Here is a 14759-nt window from a genome sequence, read left to right as displayed (position 1 = left end):
TGCTAAAGGATTCAAGTAAGAGAAGGGTGTGGACTTTAATTAGATCTTCTCTTCAGTTGTGAAGATGACCACACTTAGATGTGTACTTGGACTTGTGGTAGTAGAGGATATGTGTATTATGCAGATGGATGTCAAGACAGCTTTCTTGCATGGGGATCTACATGAGGAAATTTACATGGTACAACTGGAAGGCTTTGAAGAAATGGGCAAAGAACATTTGGTTTGCAAGCTGAAAAAGAGTCTCCATGGCCTTCATAAGCAAGCGCCTAGAGAATGGTATTAGAAGTTTGATGCTTTCATTCGGTCCCACAGTTTAAGAAGAAGTGAGATTGATCACTGCCTCTACACTAAAAGGGCTAAGGATAATAGGCTAATACTCCTGGCACTTTATGTGGATGATATGCTATTGGCTAGGGTATGCAGGGCATTTTCTCCCCTTAGCCACAAGTTGTTGTCGGATCTCAGAGTATTAGTCCACATAAATACCAACCTCATAAAAAAAGAAGATTTCATTGACACTGTGGCATTTTGAAGCACATGGAGGAGGAAGCATGGGTTGGTACAAAATTATACACCGCATAGCAGAATGTTGAAAACTTGGTGAGATAGGAGGTCTCCCCAAGGTGGAGTTAAGCCCTTGAGGTCTTTGGACCTATTAGCAAGGTGAAAGTGGAGTTCAACTCATTTGATGGAATTCGCTTAGTGTCCATTGTAGTACTTTGAATCACTAAGGTTCCAGGCGAACAATGATGGGCTTTGTAAAAATGATTGTGCCCATTGCGCCATTGGGAGCAGTCGTTTGTGGTGGGCACTCTTGGTAAGTCATTGTCTTCGTGATAAAGAGAGATATTGAAGTAAGGGATAGAAGATTGGTGACTAGCAGCAAAGGAGCGGAAGTGCTTGAAGCAGAGGTTCTTGTAGTAAGAGAGGAAGTGACTGTGGCAACAGTGGTGATAGGAGCAGTTGAAGTGGCAATGGAGGACATGGACAAAGGAAGCTTCGGCTCATACCTTGGCAGTAGCTGGTGCAAAAAGGTCATGCATAGTTGATGTGGTCATAGGCTGAGGTTACTGACACTTAAGCAGAATTAGAGACAGAAGTAGGGATTACACCAAGGACTGGAACAGGAGGTAAGGCACGTGGGGAAGTGTTTCTAGTTATCCACTTGGCTTGTGTGACCAAGGGCCAGGATACTTGGCCTGAAGCTAAGTGATATCAGATCATACATATATATGGGCTGATCTTTTAATGAGCTTGTCCCTTGAAGATTTTCTACAACCTTTGGTTGAATGCCTTCATAAACAATGTGAGCCAATCCATCGCCTAGCTAGAGAGGTAGGATATTGTTGGCCACTACATGTAGTTGTGAGGCACAGTCTATGTGACCTTCTTGAGCCCAATAAACTCCAAAAGAAATATAAAGAATGGACGGACAAATGGATCAACAGACTTGTTGATTGTATACCCCTAGAGGAAGAATAACTACATTCCAAGAAATAAGCATCGTAGCATCCATGGTCGGGTAAAGGTGCCACTGTTGGTCCAGCCAAAAGCAAAAAAATTGATTTATATAACTCTTGCTAGAAAGACACAGTGTTCATTGAAGAGGACTCTATTGTCAGTCAAGAGATACATACTTATAAGCCCATCCACAACTATTGGGTCCCAAATTGTAGCCCATGGGAGCCTTGGGAACCATGAAATGTGATTGCGATGGAGCCACGATTTGAGAGGCTCCATAGTAGTATCGATTAGGTGTGGCGCCTAAAAGTGAGGCTATTGTTTAGATTTTCATGAGGTTGAAGCAGTAGAAGGTGGAATGTCAATGGTGGAGGTAATGGTAGCTAAAGGAGGTGGGCTATACTCATGTGTGGAGGATTCAAAAGAGATTGGGGAGGCCATTGCAATAAAGAAGAAAGTTGTAGAAAGAAAGAAAGACAAGCTAGAAGCAAATTCAAAAGTGGGATAATAAAGAAGATGTATGATAAATAAACAAGATGAAGTGTAGAGGCTTATGCATCCACATTACATCCTTTAGCTTCCACGCTACAACAGGTCATCTTGAAATTGGCATCATCATTGAGTGTGTGATTACCGCAGCATCAAACTCTATGAACCCCACATTGATCCCATGATCTACCATACTTAGTCTGCCATTAAGACCACTAATCTCGGTTGAACATTAAACAAGTTGAGGTGGCTGCATGGAAGACCAAGGTGCAGTTAGCAGTGGTAGTTGTGAGCTTGATACAATTTTAGCCTGCTCCCATTACAAGTATATGGGATAAGTTGGCCTTGGAGATATGCCAGTTGGACTGTCCCATTGTCATAGACTTCAACAAGCTTATACAGCCCATTCCATCCCAGTTTGAAATTAGTTTGAATGGGACCTAGCTTGGCATTGTACAAGTGGACAAGGATCCCTTTCTTTAGATGCTTAGCTTTGATGTGCCTATCATGCCAAGCTTTTCTTTAGCGTTGAATTACTTGTTTAGGCCAAGATGCCCAAAGTCAAGCTCCTCTAGCTCATGAAATTGGTGTAGCCTTTTCTGTACAGCTTCTCTCTCGCCAAAATAATGTTCAGCTATGCTGCAACTCGTAAGCTTGGAACAAAAAATTCTAATGGTACTACTAATTCTAAATATAGGTTATTTTCTTTTAAATAAAAAGTTATTCTTGTAACCTTTGATTTTTATGATTATTGACAGCCAAAGTTGGGACCAAACATCCCCACATATAAAAGGACCACTAGAATGTCAGTGATCCTGGACCCTGTCAAAATATCCCTCATCAACCAAAAGATGGAGAATGCCCAAAAAGAATATGAGAAAATTGGAGATATTATTGATACTAGACCTTACCTCCCTAGGAATGCTAAGACACTTTTGAAATAATAATGGATGTGCAATAATAAGATCTTCTCTATGAAGTTTTAGACAATTGTATACTTGTTTGTTAGTAACATCAATAAAACGTATCAGGCAATGTTTGGGCACTTGTCACCCATGCAATGAAATTCTAACTTTGATTCTTTTTGTCCCCCATACAAAAAACTATCTATCTATTTTTGTAACTTTCCAAATTTTATTGTGTCTCCTAATGGAAGGCTAATAAATCATTTTCTCTAACTTGTTTCTAACAATTATTGTGCCTCCTCTATGGTAGGCTTAGTGATTGCATTATTTATCTTAATTTTTTAATGCCTCCTTTATGGTAGGCTAGGAAATTATTTCACTAACCTATAATTTACTGTGCCTCCGATATGGTAGGCTTTTAATTTTTTAAAGGATTTTTAAAAACTTTTATCATGCCTCGTTTATGAAAGGCTAGGAAATTAATTTATTTCTCCAAATAATTTTATTTCTATGTTTCTTGCACCTAATAGGTCCTAACTCTTTCTCTTATTTCTCCAAATAATTTTATTTCTATGTTTCTTACACCTAACAAGTTCTAAACCTTTCTCTTATACCTTTTTCGAACTACTTCCTAATATATGACATTTACTAGCCTGGGTTCTTGTATGTTTGATGAGTATTATTCGTGATAGCAATGACAAGCAAGGGAAGAACGCTTAAATACCTGTCACCCATTCAATAACCACAATAAAGTTCTAACTTTCGTTATTGTCTGGTCAGTCTGGCAGGTATATTTCCTTCCTTCTCGAATAATTGACATCAAGGACACAATTACCGTGGCTACAACATGACTATTCATATGTTACTCCAAGTGTTACTTTTTTCATCAAATAAATAATTGAAACTTTTTCTCTCATTTTTGATATAAATTATTTATTATACTACTTTGAAATTAATGTATGGTTCATTGATGTGATGGGATACTGAATTGTACACACACACACACACACACACACACACACACACAATGTTGTAGTAAGTAGTAATGCTTGCTTAGAGGCTCACAGTGTTTTAAGGATAGATCTAAAAAGTTCTAGACTCTATATACAACTTTCTACGTCTCATGCAAGTTAGCCAGACCTTGAGTTAGGGAAATGATCCAATAGTCCTATCCCCTACCATATGGTTGGATGATTATAGATGTGGTAAACTAGCTAATAAAAATAGGCCAGGGATGGTGCATGCCTTCTTTTCCCATGTCCCACTCTTTCTCAACTAAGCATTTATTTTCCCTATGAGAGTTCGAGGCATCATGCTCTATTAAATGTTTATGGATGTCAAAATTTCACACATTATTGTAGTAGCCAACAATGCTTGCATGGAAGTCCATGATATTTTATGGATACATCTAAAAATTTCTATAGCCTATATGCAACTTTTCACTTGTAACATTTCATGTAAGCTAACTAGAACTTGAGATAGAGAAACCATCCAATCATCTTGTCTACCTCTTGATATCATTTGATGATTGTAGATGTGGTAAAATACCTACAACATAGGCATGGGACGGTGTGCCATCTTTTTTCATGTCTCATTCTTTCTCAAGTAAGCATCAATATACACCTTGATCATTAGAGACATCATGCTTTGTCAACTAATGTCTATGTTTCACACACCCAAGTGTGCTAACTAGCAAAGTTTTGCATGGGATGAGTATAATGTGCTAATACATCTTACATAGTTTTGAGTGACCCCTCAAGGATCCTACACAAATTGGAGATGTAGCTAGAGTATCCTGTATCTTGTTCTTCAATCTAAAAGTATCATAGGTGTTTGAAAAGCTATCATGGGATCTTGAAGAAGCAACCTCCTATATATGAGGATTTGTACCATCATAGTAAGAAGAAGAATATCCATATGCAAGGAGAGATTCTCATGCAAACAAGAGAGTGAATGAGATTTCCAAAGAGAGGATTCACAAAAAAAAAAAGAGTGCCATACAGAGGGGATCGAGTTTTGCAACATTTGGTAAAAGGCACAATTTGAGAGAGAGAGAGAGAGAGAGAGAGAGAGAGAGAGAGAGAGAGAGAGAGAGAGGATTCACAATCTAGTAAGTATTGATTACATACATAACTAGGATTTACATGCATATATAGGATTTACTAAAAATATTTTTTTAGTAAGAGATTGATGTTGTTCATTTTGCATAATTTTCTTGTGACATGTGCTTTATAAACCCATGCCATGAGTTCATACATATGCATCTCTGCACCTTTCCCCCCCTTCTTTCACCTTTCATCTTTGATATTCACTATGTCATGACCGAATAATTGTGAGCTCTTCTTTGGGAAACTTATGATATTGTGGTTGTGAGTCCTTGTTTGGGGAAACCCCCAATGTCTCTCTTTCCAAAAAAATAAGATTTTGCAAGTGCAAAACTTGCTTTAATAAAAATAGATCTAAGTGATCCATTTCTACTCATAAAGAATTCATAGAATACTGACAAGACAACTTCTAACCAATTTAAATGCTCTATTAATTTTGTCTTCATTTATGTCTATACGAATCCACTTTTTGGGCCTCAAATCTCTGCAGCAAGTCTTGATATTGAAATCTATGCTAAAGATAGATCTAAATGAGGACACACAGTCCAACATTCTAAGCACACATTAAAGAGGACAAGAGAGAACATACACACAGTTGGCTATACAAAATGTACACTCTCACATAACAAAAAAGATGAAGATGATAAAATATACATGGAACCCTAGGTCTGTTGCCCTAAGTCCATAAGGACTATCCGCACAATGACTTAGAATCCCTCTATAGAACTCTATGGTCCTAACCATTTACCCATACATACAATATATGAACATATATCCAACAATATATACATGTGTGGGACTAGCCCAATGACCCATATACTTCAAGACTCCCCCATCATTGGATGGTCTCTATTAAAAAATAGATGGGTAGGATTTAAACTTCTCAAACTTCCTACGAGGTAAATTTTTTTATAAATAAATCTGTTGCCCGGCGGTCCTCAGAGAAACAATGAACTAAATAAACAATTCCTTCTTCCACTTGATGTCATATGAAATGTTAGTGGGTGTCAATGTGCTTTGGCCTCTCATGATCTTTTGGATTCTTTGCTAATGCAATGGCACTTTGGTAGTTGAATAATTCCATCTTCCGCCCAATGTTGTATGAAATGGTAGCAGATGTCAATGTGCTTTGACCTTAGAGTCTCATGATTGTTTGGATTTGTTTAACATCTTGCTACAATACATGTTTAAAAAGACTCGGACTATCCAGTTTGGAACCTGTGCCATGGATGGTAGATCAAAGTCGTATTCAACCGATAGTCTTTCTTTGGAACAAAGTGATTGTATTCAAGGGATGGTCTTCAAAGTTAGTTTTGTCATCCTGTAAATGGAGGAGGATTAGATACTTGATGTTGTTGGGCCACCCTGGTTCAAGGTAGCTAGATTCAAATAAGAGTGGAGTTCAACAAAACCATAAGTGTAAAGAGTGAGAAGAAGAATTTGAAGATGAAGATGAATCCACGATGACCCTAAAGAAAAAAAATGATTGGTCATGGCACACAGAACTAATATGGGGGAGGGGCTAAATTGGATGATGATGAGTATAAATTTTTGGATGCCAATCCATCTGCGATCCTGATTTTGAAGGGCTTGACTTAGCTACACCAACCATTTGTGCAGTGTCTATTAAGGTTGTGGCATTAGAAGATAATAACCTATTGGAATTACGGGTCATGGAGTTGGACCCATAATTGGATGAGGGGGAAGTCTCCTGCTCTAAAAATATGGGGAAGAGGTAATTATCAAAGTGGAATCAGCGTATGTAGAATAGATGTGGAGGACCTCTTTGCATTCAAGAAGATGATCATGAAGAATTGAATCTCAAAACTAAGCTGGTGAAAATTAATGTTGATGCTATGGGAGAATTTTGGAAATATTTAGCAGCTTTGTTAAAGGAGAAAAATAATATCTTTGCATGGGAGAACATAGATATAAGGGGGGTTGTTGATCCAAATCTTTGTGTACATACACTGGATCAACCTGAAGAAGGATGCCAAATAGTGTTAAGATATGAACCCAAATTATGCCTAGTTGGTTAAAAAGGAGATTGATAAGTTGCTATGGATGGGTTTCATTTTACCCAACTGATAAGGTAACTTGGCTCTTTGTCATTGGGTTTCATTTTACCCAATTGATAAGGTAACTTGGCTCTCTGTCATTGTCATTGCTCCCAAAAAGAACAGTGAGCTCTGGATTTGTGTGGATTACCATGATGCACTCAATGCTATGCATAGTTTGATGTCCTTGATGTAAACTCAATGCTATGCATAATTTGATGTCCTTGATGTATACTCACTGCTGTACATAATTTAATATTTGGAGATGTGACCCAACTTGCCAGATTTATAACACTTCATTTTGCTCTTTGCAGATTGCCTTTGTTTAGCAAAAGTCTGTTATCTCTATTGGCTTTGATTGTTTTTATGCTGTCTAGGCTTGGACTTTGAACTCTCACCATGTTATGTATTCCTATGAGGCTTCTTGCCTTTGAATTACATATTGCGCATCTTGGTCACCAATGCACCTTCAACATGTTCATCCCTCAATCCTTTTCTCCAGTCCTCGTCTTGGATCAATAAGCTTATCAATTCATCTGACTTGATCGCTATGCCCCTCTAGCAATCACTGCCACCCCGAGGCTCTCAAAGATGGAGTAAACTTTGGATTATTTGTTTGAAAACTTCTACATTATCCACATCAAGCCATTCTTGGTTAGTTTGTCCTTGAGAATTTTCATCTTGTTAAGGTGTTCCATCAAGTCATTACCTTCTTCCATATGAGGATTTGCCAATTGTGTCTTCAAATTCATGTGTGTAATCAAGGTTTTGCCCTCTAAAATGGGCATCACCATTGTCCACACCTCAAATGCATTATTTTATGGGAGTTAAAGGCCACTATACCTTAACATCGGCTATGTACAATACTCAAACACATATATATATGAATGATATAGAAGATTAGGGTGTTTTGCATCCACCAAAAACTTGTGTGGCTCTTCCTCTCTCTCATCCTCTTCCATTCCACTTTTGTTTGAGAGCACTCTCAATTAGCATCAGAGCCTTGCCCTCTTGCCGCCCTCTGCTTTCCTATTGCTGTGGAAGCTTGTGGGAGAGCTTCTATTCACTTGTGGCTTCAAAACGAAGGAAGGGAATCTCAATTTTCTTACTACTGCAGCAGTGATTTCTAGCCCGTTGCCTGCTTTGTAGAGCTTGTTTCTTGCTTGTTTCCAGCCCAGGAAGTGTTATCTTTGCTCGTAGTTATTGCGTGGAGTCTCCTACTACCCGTGGGTTGCCCATGGGAGTTGTATTTTAACATATTTTAGGTTGTTTTTACTGTTCGGGGGTGTATACAATAGGTTGCCTTATCTTTTCGGATAGTTGAAGGACAAATTGATGTAATGGGGTGTACCTAGGGGTACAATTATTGTGTATCACCACATGGTGGTTAGTGTGACCAAGTTACGTGGTAGAAGGTTCTATTACGTGTGATAGAGAGATTCATGGGCTTAATTGAGAGATCAGTGGAGTGATTTGTGGATCTGTAGATGCTCTCCTTTGGGGCACATGCATTGTATCAGTTGCCCTTATAAGGGCCTCTCCTCTCTTGAATAAACTCCTCCATTTTCCTTCATTTGATGAATCCTTCTTACTACTCCAACATGTGGTATCAGAGCCATGTTCACCCTCCTTGAGCCCTCTTTGAGTGCCATGTCATCATCTTCTTCCAAAATGAAGGATTTCTCCCCTCTCTTCCCACATTTTTTCCTTAAGCTTGTTCTCCCTCTACATGTGACTATTCCTCAAGTCCTCTGAGATTTAAAACCACCTCCCTAAGGTGCACTTCCACCTTAAAGCATTTTACAAGATTTTGCTACTGTTGCCTGTGCCAATAGCTTCTTCACTAGGCGATATTCTAGGAAATTTTGCCTGTAGACTCAACCATTTGCAAAACCCTCTTAGGGGAGGTTGGGCAACCTTATGAGCTAGTTGCTGATGAATTTTGAGCAACAATGGTCTAGTACTTGAGGAGAAAACAAGAAAAAACTAGTTGGAAAAGGTGCTTCTCTCTCAGGCGACTCGACGCAACATTGCGCAACTCTTCTCTAGGGGCTCCTCTCTTGTAAAAGAGCTTTCATTCCAGTGCAAAAGCCCCTTCAATTCTTGCTTCTAGAACTTTAATTTTAGCCTCCAATCTCTGCTCATTTCTGAGTTCACATTTTGACAGTTTTGTGAATTAGAGGGTTGACCAAGTCAACTAAGATTTGGGGCTTCTTAGTTTGATTGCAAGAACTTTAGTACTGACTATGCTGGAGTGCTAGAGGAGCCATTGGACTTGTGGGAGTCTCATTCACCTGCAAACATTCTACTTGGTATCTTGACAATCTTTCCTTCATAGTTTTGTATTCATGGAAAGATAGTTTTTGAACATGCCTTCTTCTTGTGGTTCTAGCAACACTCCATGTGTTAAGATGATAAAGAAGAATAAAACTCCAAGATATAACAATAGGAAGGTCACTAAACTCCAAGGCAAATCCTAGGTCCCTCACTATTATCAATATGTAAAGGACCTTGGCTTTTTAGATTTCATTGCTTGCAACATGCATCTACATGGTGATAGTTCTTTTTGAATTGTAAGGGGATTAGACAGTGCCAGTCTTGATAAGACCTTCCCTATGGCCTCCAAAACCAAGATAGATAAGTTTGAGGGAGAGGGTTTTCATACTTGGCAGAGCAAACTAAAATTTATTCTCATGAAAAAGGGGATCTGGAATGTGGCTAATGGAAAAGAAAAGAAACCAACCACTAGGTAAGGAGAAGTGATGGCTCCCTAAGGATGAAAAGGCACTAGCCATAATTGCTCTTTGATTGAGTGATTCTTTTATTTCACCACATTGATGGATTTGAGACTACTCATGCTGCATGAAGTCATCTTGAGCTTGTCTTTGGAGCACAGGGGAAGTGTTCCAAGTTTAGCTTGCTCATCAAATTCTTTGATTTGAAATTGGATAGAGCAGAATCCATCTCTTCACATTTAAACTCCATGAAGAGCATACTGACTCAATTAGCTAGCATCAAGTTTAATCTTAATGATGACATTGTAATTGCTATCTTACTCAAAAGCCTAATTGAGGAATATGGCACTATTGTCACTACTCTCACCGATATACCAGAGATTAGTTTGCTGGAAATTGAGGCATCCCTCTTGGAAGAGGAAAGGAAAATCAAACAGAGGAATGACTACAAAGAACATGGGGCATATTTGGCCAAAAGCAACTTTAAGGGATCCACCAGCAAGAGCAAGATGAAGTGCAACTTTTGTGGAAAACATGGACATTTTGAGAAAGAGTGCTATGCAAAGAAGAAATGTTCAAAAAACCTTGTGGAAGAAGCAGAGACAAAAGAAGAAGAAGAACTGGAGGATGTTAAAGCTCTCACTGCTTTCACCACCCAAGTCAATCTTGACAAGGGTGATGACCCATATGTTTTCTAAGTTGTTTGTGTGTGTGTGGTCAATAATGGTTCTCTACCATGTTTAGTTCATCCTTAAATGATTGTTAGTCCTTTGTTTGAGGTTTTACCTTGTTGGACCCATGGGATTTCCATACATAGTCAGTGTCCAATCCTCCAATTGTAAACCAAGAGTCCTAGGAGTGAGTCACAGGTTGGGGTCATGTGTGTTGCCACATGATGGTGGGCAAGCCATGGAGCATCCTATGTACTACTGCTGAGGGATGAGGTCATCAATTTGTGGGGGGGAATGATGGACAAATTGATGTAATGGGGTGTACCTAGGGGTACAAGGGTTGTGTATCACCACATGGTGGTTAGTGTGACCAGGTTAGGTGGTAGAAGGTTCTATTAGGTGTGATTGAGAGATTCATGGGCTTGATTGAGAGATCAGTGGAGTGATTTGTGGATCTGGAGATGCTCTCCTTTGGGGCACATGCATTGTATCAGTTGCCCTTATAAGGGCCTCTCCTCTCTTGAATATAATCCTCCATTTTGCTTCATTTGTGCTGAATCCTTCTTGCTACTCCAACTATAGTTTGTTGCTTGTTTTAAGAGGGGGAAGTCATATATTCACTCTCTGGGAGTAAAAACGACCTACTATACATCGGTTTAGGTCTGTGCTACACTGGTTTTCAGTAATGGGAAGTAAAAACTACTTGTTTCTAAGGGAACTTTGTACTACGAGTGTCGGATGTTGTCACTTCGTGGTTTCATGCCCAAGAGGTTGCCAGTGATGTGTTTACGCATTGGGGGCTGAGCATTCTTTGATTTGCAGGATTTGTGCTTGTGCACTGTGCATACTTGCTCGGGTACAGGAGAGCATTGGTTGCTCATTTTTTTGTGTATTGCTTATTGATGCATTATGGCCATGATTGACTGAGGCAGAGGGAGATTGCAAAGTGAATTGTGAGGAATTTTTATGCTACAAATTGTGCAAACAGTCACTTTCAGGAGAGAATGTCTCTCAAATCTTGAGGACTCAGAACCTGAGTTAAATAGAGAAAGTGTAGAACAGTTTAAGGGCTACAACTTTTCTTTTGAAAGTTTTTTGATCTAGATTATCTGTCAAAAGTTATCAGACCTGCAAGACAGCAAAAAGTTACACAATCTACAACCTATGAAGCCTATTTCTAACGTGAATATCTTTCTAACTGTGAAGAATTCAGTCTAGATATAAATTGAACAGTTTGAGACCATTGGAAAAGCTACAATCTTGCTTTTGAAAGCATTTCAATCCGAGATTTGTAGGATAGGTTATTACGCCTTGTATGCCCATGATTTACATTCTCAATAACTACTAGAAAAAGTGAGTAGGAGGCTGTTTTCAGCAGTTAATATTAGAGAACCAGAAGGAATTTGGATCCATAGAGCAAACTTGAAGTTTTTAAAGCTATTAGTTGGCTACAATTTTTCTTTTTATAGTTTTGGCATCCGAGTTATCATTTAAAATATATTGGCTATTCAAAATAGGGAAAAGTTGTTGCAGACTCCTGTAATTTCAGCACTTTGACTAGCATTTGGATTGCCATTGCAGTTGGCATTTTCTTTTGGGCCAAATTGCTCATATGGATGGATAGTATATTCACATGAGTCAGATGCATTTTGATGCTTTGAACTTTGAGTTTTTGGTGATATTACCCTCCATTGTGATAGACATATTTGGGTGAACCTTGTATTTGGCGTGATTCTTTCTTGCAGGCACTAGCATTTGGGATTTTGCTTTATTTGCATCATCTCATCCTCTTTCATGTATGGAAAGGAGTTTTTCAACATTACAAAGTTTGATGGCACAAACTTTTCTTTGTGGAAAGAACAGATAAGGGATGTGTTTATTCAAAAGAAGCAGATTAAACCCTTGCAAGGGATTGCAGCTAAGTCTGTAACTATGTTTAAGGATGATTGGACTGAGTTGGATGCATTAGAAAAGTCTACTATTAGAATTCATCTTGCAGAGTCAGTCTATTTCACAGTAGTAAATAAGTAGACTATGGAAGTTTTGTGGAAAAAATTATGTGCCACTTATGAGAAGGAAACTACCTCTAATAAAGTTTACCTCATGAAGAGGTTGTTTGAGCTACAGATGAAGGAAGTGTTCTCCATTCTCACTTGAATGAATTCAATATTATTTTTAGCTAGCTTCAGGCTTAGAAGATGAATTTTGATGTGGAGGCTAAGGCAATATTCCTCTTATGTTCATTGCCATCCTCATGGGATACCTTCCATACAACTGATGTGAATAACTCTGAACCTAGTGGAGTACTGAAGTTTGATGATGTTGTGGGTAGCTTGTTGGCCAAGGAGATTAGATCGAAGTCTATGGATGGCAACAAGTAGGATGTAGCCTTAATGTGCAAAGGGGTAGATCACAGTTTAGGGGGAAGTCCCAAGAAAGAGGGAAGTTTTGTATAGCAAATCCGAGGCACAGAACATTGAGTATTACCATTGTGGCAAGAAGGGCCACATGAAAAAGGATTGCTACAAGCTCAAAAGAGAGCAAAAGGATAAGAAAAAGAATGCAAATTGGGGTGCAAATAAGAAGGAAGAGAGTTCAAGGGAGAACAAAGGAAAAGTGAAGATTGAGGAGATCAATGCAGTCACTATAATAGTGACAATGACATTCTCTCCATGTTTACTCTACCTGGAGACTTGCTTACCACTTCAGATGATGCATATTCCCAGGATTGGATTTTAGATTCTAGTGCTTCATTCCATGTTCCTCCTCATAGGGAATGGTTCTCCACTTATGACAGTGGAAAGGCAGCTTGTGTGCATCTTGGAAATAACTATGCATGTGACATAGTGGGAGCAGGTGACATAAAGTTTTCTTTTGCAAATAAGTATGCATTTGTTTTGAAAAATGTGAGACATGCCAACTAAGATGACCGAGAGTCTTATTTCAGTGGGTCACCTAGATGATGCTGGTTTTCAAACCACCTTTGGTTTTCAGAGTTGAAAAATTCAGAAGGGCTCTATGGTTTTGACAAGAAGTGCCAAGTGTGGGACATTGTATCCCTTACATGTATCAGGGGTGTTTGATCATGTTGTTACAATAAATGAGCAACCAAGTACTTCTTTGTGGCATTACCAATTAGGGCACATGAGCCAAAATGGAATGAAACTCTTATGCCGTTTGGGTTATGTATCACATTTGATTTTTTCTAACTTTGAATTCTGTGAGCATTGTCTCTATGGGAAGCATACTAAATCAACCCATAAAATAAGGGGAAAGAAAGAGCTTGAAAGGTTGATTTGGTGCATTTAGACGTATGTGGTCCCATGCCTACACTGTCATTAGGCGAGGCTGAATACTATGTGACATTCATTGACGATGCAACTAGGAAAGTATGGGCTTATGCTATAGCTTGGAAGAGCGATGTGTTCCAAGTATTTCAGAAATGGCTGGCTTTGGTTGAAAATCAGTTAGGTAGAATGCTTAAATGCCTATGGACTGACAATGGTGGAGAGTATCTCTCTCATGACTTTCAACATTTCTGTGATACACATGGGATCAAGAGGGAGCTCACGTCCCCTCGTACTCTAGAGCAAAATCCAGTTGCAAAACAGATGAATCATACCATTGAGGAAAGGTTGCAATGTATGCTTTCCAATGCAAGTCTTTCTGGTGTTTTTTGGGCTGAGGCAATGAAGATTGCAGTGCATGTAGTAAGTGTTTGGATGGTGGTATTCCTAAAGAGGCATGGAGTGGCAAGAAGCCCTCTTACTCTCATTTGCATATATTTGGGTGTGAGGCATATGCACATGTGGCAAAAGAGCTTCAAAAGAAAATAGATCCTAAGTCTAGGAAATGCATATTTTTGGGTTATGGTGAAAGTGGAAAGATGGGATATTGTCTTTGGGATCCAGAAGCAAAGAAGATCATATGAAGCCATGATGTGGTATTTAATGAGAAGAAGATGCATGACACCCATGAGGGATGTGGAAATGAGGAGAATCACTTTCCAAGATGTGAATCCACCTACATATGTTGATAGGCAGCAAACTATCTAAGCACCGAATGTGCAGGAAATGCTACCACTAGGTACTCCCATAGGCACACAATCTAGGGCAGATGATGGATCATCTATTAGTGGAAACGGTGAGCCAAATGTGGTTGATATGCAGGCGGGACAACAAGCTCAAATGCACTTAAGAAGATGAGCTAGAGTATCTAGACCACTGGAGAGATTTGTTCAAGTAGACTATGTGATGCTTCCTAATTGTAGTGAGCGTTCTTACTATAGGGAGGCTATGATGTATGAGGATCAATGCAAGTGGGAGTATGCCATGCA

This window comes from Dipteris shenzhenensis, chromosome 1 (assembly GCF_047967505.1).
Source record: "Dipteris shenzhenensis isolate YYH24624 ecotype China chromosome 1, Dip_SZ_1.0, whole genome shotgun sequence".
In the NCBI taxonomy this organism is placed as follows: domain Eukaryota; kingdom Viridiplantae; phylum Streptophyta; class Polypodiopsida; order Gleicheniales; family Dipteridaceae; genus Dipteris; species Dipteris shenzhenensis.
The sequence above is the reverse complement of the archived record's forward strand: the minus strand, read 5'-3'. Positions refer to the sequence as shown.